The 11177-nt window shown below is 67.3% G+C and overlaps 1 protein-coding gene across 2 annotated transcripts in view; it reads left to right on the top strand.

The window, feature by feature from the left end:
- The first annotated feature begins 4842 nt into the window (after window positions 1-4842).
- The window catches only part of PKNOX1 (PBX/knotted 1 homeobox 1), a 28281-nt gene continuing 21946 nt past the window's right edge, over window positions 4843-11177 (top strand). For both annotated transcript variants that reach the window (XM_037524886.2, XM_037524885.2), the window contains exon 1: window positions 4843-4942. The gene's annotated coding sequence lies outside the window, so the exon portion shown is untranslated. The remainder of the gene's footprint in view (window positions 4943-11177) is intronic.

Below are 11177 nucleotides of genomic sequence, written 5' to 3'. Positions count from 1 at the left end.
TACCAGCGCGATGGAAATTTGCCACACATCGTCTGGAGGGGGAGACTGGGCGGGAAGAAGCCTGGTGGGGAGGCAGGCAGGCCACAGCTGCCCCGCAGACCGGAGGGGGTGACAGTGGGCGTGGCTTCTCCACTGGGTGCCAGGCCACTCTTGGGAGAGCTCAACAAAAAGGCCAGTGCCCTCCTGTAAGAGCAGCCCAGTTGGAGATCAGCGACCAGCTGCTCACAGCCCTGCCGGCCGCAGTCCTCGACAGCTTTTATCTGGGCCTCCCTGGGAGCAATCACGCTGTGAATGCGACCCCGGCCAGGGAGTGACCCACAGGCGCAGCAGACCTCTGTCTTCCGCCGCCCCCTCAGCAGGGTATGTCAGTAGATCCGCCTGTCCTGCTCCCCGCTCTGTCTCTGGTGAGTCCTCTCACCCCAGCACCTCTGGCCTGCGCCCCAGTTCCTGTGTGCATAAATACATACATGTTTAAGAAGAAGGAAAAAATTACATACACGTCTAAAATATGCAACATAGCTATGACTGACGCGGGCTTGGGCCACCACCTGCTCCACTTCTAGCCCTCACGTGGCACGAGACTGGGGAGACGGCGCCAGCCTGGAGGTTTTGCAGACTCAGGCCAGCCTGGTGGGGGAGGGAGGAGGGGCGCCACAGAAGCCAGCAGTTCTGTCCCACTGGCTGAGACAGACTTGGGCCAGCAGGAGGGTGGGGGGGCATGGCCTGACAGTGGGGTCCGTCGGCCTTGCAAGCCACGCCCTTCGCCGCCTCTCTCCTCCCCCAGCCAGTCCCGGCCTTGGGGGTGAAGTCCTGAGCCTGCTGGTGAGCGTCCAAATCTTCCTTTGAGCAAACTTTCTATCGCTGTGTTTAGGGGACAGGGTGAGCCAAGCCTCAGCCACCACGCGGGGGCCTCGGGTGGAACTCCCCACTGGGTACCCTCTTGCGGACCCTGATAATGCCATCCCGGGAAGGAGCGGCCCAAAGGTGATCCACAGGCCTCGCCCAGGGGCGCTCACCCAAATTCTGATCCTGACTCGGTGGGCCCAGGGTGGAAGCTGTCGGGATGAAGCACATGAGTGAGGAAACTGGTTGCGTCCAGGCCGCTGCTGCCAGGGGCAGCCCAGCCAGTCCACAGGCCTGGACATTCACGGGAGGTGGGCGAACACGAGGACCCAGCGAGCACAGGGAGGACGAGATTAGCAGAGGGAGGACTGCGCTGGCCCTGGGAAGGGCAGATGAGCCACAGGAGGTGGCGGCAGCTGCGGGCACCTCGCAGCCACGGGAAGGGCAGCCTCGGTGGCCGGCTGTGCTGTGGGCCTTCTACTCGCGGCTGGCCACTGGGGAGAACGGGGAAATGACGGGCTGTGTATAAAGGGGCATCTGCGGGCCGCGGGCAGGAGCAGACTGGCTAAACCTCCTGGGGAAGGAGTTCTGACTGTTGCCCTTTCTTGGGCCTGTCCTGGGGGCGCCGGAAAGCCCACTGGTCAGTGCCAACAATCTGCATTGTGGACAGACGCCCAAGTGGTTCAAGATAAACTCTGGGGTTCTTGCTCCAGGGGGCGAAGGGGCGCGTTATTAATTCCATTTGATGGTCTTGGGCTCAGTTCTATGGCCTTTGACCGGGTCGGAACCAGACGGACAGCGCTGCTTTCCCGTGATGGCTCCCGGATCCACTTTCAAAATGGCGCTACAGATGACAGCCCCGCTGGCCCCACACCAGGAGGGCCTCTCCATGCGAGGGAGGCGGCCGGTGGAGGGCCGGGAGGTCGGGCCTCTCCTCACAGCGCTAGCACTCCTGGAAGAGGCTGCACGAGACAGCTTTTTCAGGCCAGGCAGCGCATGCAGGACCTGTTCACTCAGTGGCACCTTATTTTATTTATTCGAGTCTATATTTGGGCCTTCAACGAGAGGTGCGGTATTTGTAACAAAACATAATGCTACCGTCTTATTTTTTTAAATATTTATGCATACAAGAACTGGGGTACAGGCCAGAGCCAGGAAGAGACCCGGGGCAGGTCTGGGGGGGCCCCTGATAGCAGAGGGTCCATACCCCCAGGCGCTACCCTCCAGGCACCGAAGAGGAAGCTCCCCTGGGTTTCTGGTGTCTGGAGTGCGCGTGGGGGGTGTTCATCACAGGGGAGGAGGCTGGTTGAATCACTGGGCACGAAATTGAGCTCCCTCTCCAGCCCTCCCCCCCAGGTCATGGGATCCCCTGACACGCTGGCTCAAAGTCTCCCCCTGGGGAGGCGCCTTCCTAGCAGGCAGGGTTACTGCACACAGCTCAGGTGTGCCCTGATCTCAGCCTCCAGGCAGCTCTGCAGGGGCCCGAAGGAACCCCCCAGGTGGGCCTCCTGGCCCAGGGAGCCCTCCCCCGGGCCACACCCCCACGGGAGGCCAGAGAGCGAGAGGTGCCCAGCACCCGAAGCTCAAACACTTCTCCCCAGTCGCTGGCGACGTCTGGGCCAGAGCGTCGGCCTCGCCAAGGCAGCCCTGAGCGGGCATCTTCAGGCCGCAGTGACAGTCAGACGTGTGTTCTCGCCGAGTGCTGGGCTTCCGTTCTACCAAGGACGTGACTTGGGGGTTCAGCTTCCCGCCTGGCCTCTGAAGGGACTGTGTCTCAGCTGCGATTTCAGGGCATGGGTGCGCGGGGCTGAGGCAGCCTGTGCGGTGGTCCACTTAAGGGCCCCGGGGCTGGCGTGGCAGGGCCTTGATGGGGCGCCCGCCGGCCGGGTGCCTTCCCCATGCACCCTTTACCCTTTGGGTGAGACCTCACTGTGCCGTACCTCTGTTTCCCCATAAAATGGAATTAATAGCCTTACCCCTTGGCCCCTGAAGCGAGTACCCCAAAGGGTTTGTCTTCAACCACTCGCAGGCCCAGGCTGGTGAGCACAAGCGACGCTGCCCTCCCCTGCTTCTGCATGGTGGAAACTCACAAAATAAAAACGTAAACAAAAATACCTGCAGCGCCTGCGCGTCCGCCGCACAGGCTTGTCGTCTACCGGCGTCCTCACAGCCCCCTCGGCTCCCGGAGAAGAGGCCGCACAGCTCGGGCCCAGGCGCTGCCCCCGGCCGGCCAGCTGACCAGGAGACCGGAGAGCGCTCCGCCGGGGCTGCGAGGGAGGGAGCGCTGCCCCTGACCGCGGGGAGGCACTGGCCCCCGTGTGCAGGGCGTGAATCCACAGCCCACCAAAAATCTGTCGCCGGGTGGCTGCCAATGTATTTGGAGGCCCCCGAGCACGGCACTCCCCGTCTTGTAATGATAAGTTATCGCTCTTTACGTGTGAACCCCAATCCTGGAGGCAGGTGGAGCCCCCGGAGAAAAACATGCTGCCCAGAAGCAGCTCCGCCGCCATCGGCCTCTCCCGCGAACTTCCGGCTGTGTGGGGGGGTGTGGGTGAGCCCCAGCCGGCCCTGCCCTCTCGCTGGGTCTGAGGGGGAGGCACGGTCAGAGCAGTGGGGCGGGGGGCGGAGGGGTGCCGCACTAACACCCGCAGCAGGAACAGAGTAGAGGTGCCCTTTGGGGGCTTCTTGCCAGCCCCTGGCTTCCCGAAACAGCATCACTGCTCACTGGGGACTAGTCACCTGGGGCCCGAGATTCAGAGCAGCAGCAGCCTCACCCTCCTGTGGGCGCGGGCGGGTGACCCCAAGCAAGCCAGGCAGCACCCCGAGAGCGGGGCCCGCAGTCAGCGCCGGGGTTCCCAGCGAAGGTAGTGTGGGACGAAGGGCAGCGTGGGCCCCGCTGGAGGCGAAGGGAAAGGTGCTGCTGCCAGCCCCAGGCACTCTGCGGCCCACCCCGGAGAAGAAAGCAGCGAGGCGGACAGAGCAGGGCTGGGCGCGGTGGTGAGAACCGCTCAAGACAGTGGCTCCGAGGAACGCGGGTGTGTGTGTGGGGAGGGGACGGACATGTGGGTGTCTCTGGGAACCGAGCCTGAGGCAGAGGAACGGCCAGTGCAAAGGCCCCGGGGCGCCTCACGCCTGGGCTGGGGGACAGGGCGGGCGAGGGGGGCGGTGGGTGGCACCCGAGGTGCAGGGGCCGGGAGAGGAGCGCACTGCCCCGGAGGGCGGGTGGAGACTGTCGCCCTGAATGGGGGGCTGCTGGGGGGATCAAGGGCGACATGGCCTGCCCCTGTCCTTTGAGGGCTCGCCCCTCGTCTGGCGCCTTCCCGCCTGCCCGGGCTGGGCGCGGGCACGGGCCGCCCCGTGAAGAGACCGGCCGGGGGGGGCTTTCCCGCCCGTTCTCCCCGGGAGGCCTCCAGACCCTCCAGTCGCCGCCCCCCCCAGGGCCACGCAGGCCTCCCGGGGAGGCCGCCAGGCCAGGCCACCCGAGGGCGGAGGCGAGGCCTGGGGCGCCCCGAGGGCGGCGTGGGGTGCCGGGCAGGCGCCCAGGCAGGGCCGGAACCGGCGCGAGGCCGCAGCGGCGGGGCCGGGTCAGGCGGTCCGGGCAGCCCCGCCGCGGGTTGGGGCTCGCGGCACCCGCTGTGCGGCCTGGGCCCGGCGGCCCGGCTCCCCGCGCCTCCCAGGTCGGCCGGGCCGGCGGGGAGGCCCGCGCGGCGGCCGGGCGGGGAGGGGCGGCGCCCCCCGCTCGGGTGGTACAGCCCGCGTCCCCCGCGGCCGTGGTCTCGCCCGCCCGGGCCCGCCCCGCCCCGCCCCGCCCCGCCCCGCCCCGGCCGCGCGGGGGGCGTGGCGCGCATCAGGCCCCGCCCCCGCGCGAGTCAGGAGGCGGGCGCCGGCCGGGCGGGGCGGGGCCGAGCTCCCCGCCCCCCGCGCGCAGGCCCCGCCCCCGCGGTGAATATTGATGCGGCGCGCGTCGGCGTCGCCCTCCTCCCATTGAGCGAGGCTGTGTCGCGTGGCCCGGCGTCGGCGTGACGGTTGGACGCGGGCGCGGCACTGCGGGTCCCGATTGCTGCAGCCGCTTGTCAGTGTGATGAAGATTGGCACCCAGGTAAGCTGTCACTCAAGCGCTCCGCCGCCGCCGCCGCTCCGCCGCCCCGTCCCTATCAATCACGCCGGCCCGCGGCCGCCGCCCGCCGCCCGCCGCCGCCCGCCGCCGGGTCCCCGCGCCGCCGCCCGGAGGCCGCGCCGCCCGCGCCCGGGGCGGGGGCGGAGGGCGCGTGGGGGAGGGGAGGGCGGGGAGGGGCCGGCGCGGGGGCGCGCCCTCCGCGCGCGGTGCGGGCCGAGGGACGCGGAAATTTCTGGAAGGCGCCGCCGCCGCCCAGCGGGGCCCGCTGCGAGGCGCGCGCCCGGCCGGGCCTCGGGCGCGCGGGCGGCGGGCGGGCGGGGGCGCGCGGCGGGGGCGCGCGGGCGCGGGGGCGCGCGGGGCCGCCGAACCCCGCCCGCCGGGGCTGCTCGCGGGGCGCGGCCTCACCTGGCGGCGGGCGGGCGGGCCGGGCCGGGCCGGGGCCGGGGCCGGGGCCGGGGCCGGGGCCGGGGCGGGGCGGGGCGGGGCGGGGCGGCGCGGCGCCTGCCGGGCCCGGGTCCCGCGGCGGCGGCGGCGCGAGCCCCCGGGGGTGAGGGGCGCGGCCCGCCCGCCCTTTGTGCCGCGGGCGCCGGGGCCGGGGCTCCCCTCCGGGGCCTGCGGGCGCGAGAGCCGCGGGCTCGGGGCCGCCCGCCCGCCCGGGGCGGCGTCTCCGTCTGGGGGAGCCCCCTCCGGCCGCGGGGGCGCGGGGCGCGGGGCTCGGCGGGCCGGGCCGGACCGGGCCGGGCCACGCGCAGCCCCGACGTCGGGGGCCCCGGCCCCGCGGCCCGTCTTCCCTCGCGGGGGCCGCGAGTCCGCAGCGCGCTCGAGGCGGACACGCCGGGCGGACGGCGGGGCGCGGGCCCGGGCTCGGGTCTGGGTCGCGCGAGGTGGGGCGGCGCCCCGACCCGGCCCGCTGTGCCGGGGGCGCTGGGGGCGGCGGGGGGGGTGCGGGGAGGCCCCCTGCGCCCGGGGGGGTCTCCTCGCGAGGCTGGCGCACCCCCGGCCCGGCGCCCGCCCGCCGGCCCCCGCGCCCCGCGCGGCCTGGGGTGGCGGGTTGCGGCGGGGCCGGCGCGGGCTGGGACGAGCGTGGGGGCCTCGGAGCGGCCAGCGCAGCTTTTTCATTCTAAGGCGCCTTAAGGTTCCGGAGCTTTTCAAGATCTGGGAAAGGCCCCCCCCCCCCCCCCGGGCGCAGCGGGTTGCGCGCAGCTGTGAAGCCTCCGCACGCGGGGTGCTGGCGGGGTGACCCCAGCACCGGCCGCAGACCCCGCCCGCCGCCCCCCTCGGCCCGCGCCGCTCCCCTCTCACCCTCCCGCGTCTCTGGCCTGCGCCCCGGTTCTTGTATAAATAACTAAATGTTTAAAAAAGTACAAAATCTGGTAAATGACTCATCCGTCAGGCCGAGAGACGGGGTCCGCGAGCTGGTGGGAACTTGGGGCTCCTGCTGTTGTCTTTGGACTTTCTCTGACATGACGGGGCGCCCCGCCCCGAAGGGCGGTGAGCTGCTCGGCCGGGCCGCCCCAGTCGGGGAGGCCAGGTCTGCGGGGTGATCCCACCGCCCCGAGGAGCCTGGCTTGGGGCAACCTGGGGTGTGCAGGGCCGGGGTGTCGAGGTGCCGATGGTGGGTGCTTGTGGCCACCCTGGGACTGGCCTTGCAGGTGCTGCCGTTGTAGCGGGGGCGGCGCCGGGCAGGCTGGTCTCAGGCCAGGGGCTCCAGGTCCCGGGAATGAGGGGAGTAGGACCCGTCCAAGGGGCCCTGCTGCGCTGGGGAGCCGGCCACCGGCCGTGCTCGTGGGAGTCTGCAGGGAGTCGGCCGCTCTGACAAGAAAAGCAGACAGTGAGGGTGGCGCTTCCAGAGCCGCTGTCTCTGGAGGGGACTGAGGGGGCAGCGCGCCGGCCCTCGGAGAGTCTCCTCCTGGTCAGCGGGCAGGTCTGGAAACCCTCCCTCAGGCCAGCGGCAACCTCGGCGCCCACAGGAGTCCTGAGTCGTTGGGTTTGCTTCGCAGGCTGGGGGCTGCGTGCAGGTGCCCGCCCCGGCGGCCGGCCAGCGGGGAGGGGTCTGCCTTGCGCTGCTCTGGGCTCACAGGCTGTCTGTGCTCTGGCCTTGGCCCCCCTCCTGAGACTCGCCCCAGCCTCTGCTCCTTCTGCACACGGCCCCTCCTGCCTCGTCCTCTTCCTGCTGCCCAGCAGGAAGGGTCCGAGCCGCCTGCTTCCCGTGCTGGGCCCCGAGGTGTTCCCAGGGAATGTGGGCTCCTGCCACCTGCCTGTGCCCCCTTTCAACAGGGTCTGCAGTGGGGTTGGGTCATGCCACAGGGACTGAGGCTTGGTAGGTACCGTGATCGCGGTTTCCAGAACAGCGATGGGACGTTCGCAAACATTAAGCCTTAATGAGAACATGGTAAGCTCTTAATACGTGTTGGCGCGTGTCACCTCGGACACATTTGCTCAAGGATCATGTTTTTTGCATTTGAAAAATCAGTGGCATGTGATGACTCCGCAAGCAAGAGGTGTTGCTACGGCTGCTGCCACGGGGCGGGGTCTGCCTGGAGGATGCGCCCTGGCCCCCTGGCTGCCGCCGCCGGGCTGTACGAGCCCTTGTGTTTCCCTGTGGCCGGGAAGCTGGTTCATAATAAGCCTCAAGAGAACGTCATAAAAATCGATGATTTAGCTTTGCATCCTTCTGTATTCAGTCGTGCGTTCGTATGTCTCATGTTACTTATTTTTGGGGTTTTTTTTAAAGATTTATTTTTTATTTATATAAGAACCGGGGTACAGGCCAGATGCACGGGAGGGTGAGAGGACTCACCAGAGACAGAGCGGGGAACAGAACAGGCAGACTGATGAAATCCACAGTGCTGAGGGGAGCAGCGGGGAGGCAGGCGAGGTCTGCTGCCGTGTGGGTTGCTCCGAGGCTGGCGGAGATCGAACCCTCGCTGCAGAGGCTGCGGGCAGCTTCACAGAGCTTCGCTCAACTGCCTGCGCCACCAGGGAGGCCCTTAAGTTATTTATTTTTGGTGCGGGGGTGGGGGGGCGAGTGAGAGGAGTCACCAGAGACAGAGCGGGGAGCAGAGCAGGCAGATCTACTGACATACACTGCTGAGGGGAGCAGCGGGGAGACAGGAGGGGTCTGCTGCGCCCTGTGGGTTGCTCCCTGGCCAGGATCAAACTTAGGCCGCAGGGTGGAGACTCAACCCCTAGGCCGCCAGGGAGGCCCCCTCAGCAGAATTTTTTGCAGTCCAAGCGCCCCGGGCGTCACAGGCAGGTCTCTTCGGTGCCCCACTCCCCAAGTGTCTTCAGGCAGTGCCAGCCACCCTCGGGGGCCAGAAATCACCCTGGTGGAGACCACGCTGTAGGGTATCCTTTCCTGCAAGTGCCACGGAAGCCCCGTGAGAGGGTGGCACCGGCCTTGCCACGTGCTGGGCAGTCAGGTGGCGGGTGGGGACGCGCGTGTTGTGTGTTTACACGAGCTTGGTGTCTCGGACTTCAGATGCTCGGCGCTTCTCCGCGGCCTTCAGGTTCTTCCCGCCCCGTGTTCGCGGGCCGTGCCCATGTGGCGGGCGCCGGGGCCACCGCGGTGTCACTTCTGTCGCTGGAGCCGCTTCACCTCGAGCTCTGCGCTGGTGCAGACCCCGGGGCCTGGGGCGCACACTGCTGGGCCTCAAGGTGGGGTTCCCGCTTCTCATGCAACACACTCATTGACGCAACTTAGGGACTGTCGGGGAAGTTCTGGGGTCCGTTTGTGACGTCAGTGGCTCCAGCGCGTCTTCCCCACCAAGCGCCTTCTCCGGCGGCCTCTCGGTTACTGGCATGTCGCCGTCCCAGGGTGTGCGCGTGCTTTTGGCTGCCAAGGGAAGTGCTTTTGGGGCAGATTTTGCTTTCATGGGGGGGTGTTTGTGATTGTATTTGAATATCAGACATCACGTGCTATTTCCCCAAAACGTGTTTTGAAAATAAAGCGATTACTTGATGAACTTCCTGAGAACGCGTTCTTGGGCCAGGATGGGCGCGGGGCGGGGCGCCGCAGACCGCCCTCGGGCGTGCTGGGGGGCTCCTTGGAACACAGAATCCGCCACGTTCTTGGCTCTCTGGACCTCTGTCTTGGGGGTATTACTCGAGGGGTTTAGTTCAGAAAAGGATCCTCAGTTGAAGGTTTTGAGGAAAAGCTAGTCATCAGATGCCCCAGAAAGCGGCTTCCCCGGGCCGGGGGCCTCCGCGTCCCCAGCCCTCGGCCCCGCGCTCCTGCAGACACGGACACTGCCGTGACCCTGGACGCCCTGCACGTCTCTGTTGAAGGAATCGGGTCGGCTGTGTGGGGCGGGCGGTAGCTTCTGAATGCGGCTAGGCCGCTGCCCGGCTGGGCAAGGAAACCCCGTGGGCCAGGGGCTGCTTGGAGGGTCGGGGCGCGCCTGTGGCATCAGGCGTGTCGGTGGGAGCAGCGTCACCAAGGCTGAGAGTGCAAGCTCGGGGGTGGAAGGACGCAGGGGAGCCCACCGACGCACAGCCGGATTCGGGGCGGGGGCCACCCACACCCGGCGTGGGCCAGGACCGTGCGGCTCCCTTCTGGGGACCCAGGCCTGACAGTCTGCGCGCCCTGGGAGAAAGTAGAGCGGAGGGGTCCTCGCAGAAAGGTTTGGCGGGCCTCGGCAGAAAGCCCCTCTGGCAAAATGTGGCTCCCGGCCCATCTGCCTTCCCCACGTGCCAGCTCTGGTGCCAGCTCCGGCGCGAGGCGGAGCGCCCTTCTCGGTGGCACAGCCGCGCCACGGTCGCTGGACCGGGAAGACGGTCGCGTCTCCCAGTGAGGCCTCGTGCGCGTCAGAACCAAACTCAAGGCGTCAGCAAGATCTCAAGGGATCAGGTGCCCGCTGCCCCAAGGCCTACCGTCCGGCCCGCACGGAGAAGGCTGCTGCCCCGCCGAGGCAGACGGAAGGTGCTGGGTCTGAGCCCCATCAAGGAGCACCGCTGTCGGGGAGGTGTCCTCCCCATCTGTGGGCCCCCTCTGCCCTGAGCCGCGTGTGACGTCAGCCTGCGTGCCTGTGTCCGGTCGTGGATGGCGCGCAGAAGAGCGGTGGGAGCCAATGCCGGATAGCTCGGCCTGGGTCTCGGCTTGAGTGGCCAGCGCCCGCCATGGCTCGTCCCTCCCGCCGGCCCCCGAGTGGCGCAGCCGGTTTTGTCATCACTGCCACCGCTGCCGCTCGCGCCTCTGGGCTTGGCTTTGCAAGCAAACCTCACCCCTGTTTTAGAATAGTGGGTAACACAGGTCCCTGCGCCTGGTGTTCCAGCCGGTGACGGAGGCCGGGTGTTCACTGGCTTGTGCCGCAGAGTCCACCTGGCCGCTCTCCGTGGGTTCCTCGCTCCAGATGTGAACGGGTCTCTGGGGAGGAGTTCAGGTGTCCAGGCCCACTCCAGGGGGAAACTCAGTCACGTCCCAGGGACGCCACGACCCCTCCTCCCGGGCGTGGTGACTGTTCCCGTGTGCTGGGGCACAGGGGCCTGTGGGAAGGGGCTGGAAAACAGTCATGGAACTATTTCAGTCTCCCAACCAAGTGGCTTTCTCAGGGCTGTCTTTTTCCTCTAGAACTTAACGTATGCCCATGTCATGAGTTGCGTTTAGTTGCCGCTGTGTGTGGGACCCTCACAGTACTAAAAATGGACCTTCCCTATGACCCAGCAATTCCACTCCTAAGAATCCACCCAAAGGTCACAAAAACATTAATTCAAAAGGACACGTGCACTCCTGTGTTCACTGTCCCGCCATTCATGATAGCTGAGATACAGAAACAACCTAAATGCCCAGAACAGGTGGCTGGATCAAGCAGATGTGGTCTGTACACACCGTGGAATACTACTCTGCCATCAAAAAGATAAACTCACGCCATCTGCAGCCACATGGGTGGAGCTGGAACGAGTCAGAGGGAGAAAGAAAGACACCAAGGGCCTCTCTCACAGGGGATGTAGGGAGACCCAACAGAGGGTCAGGGAAGAGACAAACTTGCAGGCAGCCGGAGATCTGGGCACACAGCCGGGGGGTGGGGGAGGGAGAGGACCTCCCTGGTGGCGCAAGTGATTAAGACACAACTTATGAAGCTGTCCACAGCCTCTGCAGCACGAGTTCGATCCCTGGCCAGGGAGCTACCCACAGGGCTCAGCAGACCTCTCCTGACTCCCCGCTGCTCCCCTCAGCAGTGTATGTCAGTAGATCTGCCTGCTCTGCTCCCCACTCTGT

This window comes from Talpa occidentalis, unplaced genomic scaffold (assembly GCF_014898055.3).
Source record: "Talpa occidentalis isolate TD23 unplaced genomic scaffold, MPIMG_talOcc4v2.1 talOcc4.4, whole genome shotgun sequence".
In the NCBI taxonomy this organism is placed as follows: domain Eukaryota; kingdom Metazoa; phylum Chordata; class Mammalia; order Eulipotyphla; family Talpidae; genus Talpa; species Talpa occidentalis.
The sequence above is the reverse complement of the archived record's forward strand: the minus strand, read 5'-3'. Positions and strand labels throughout refer to the sequence as shown.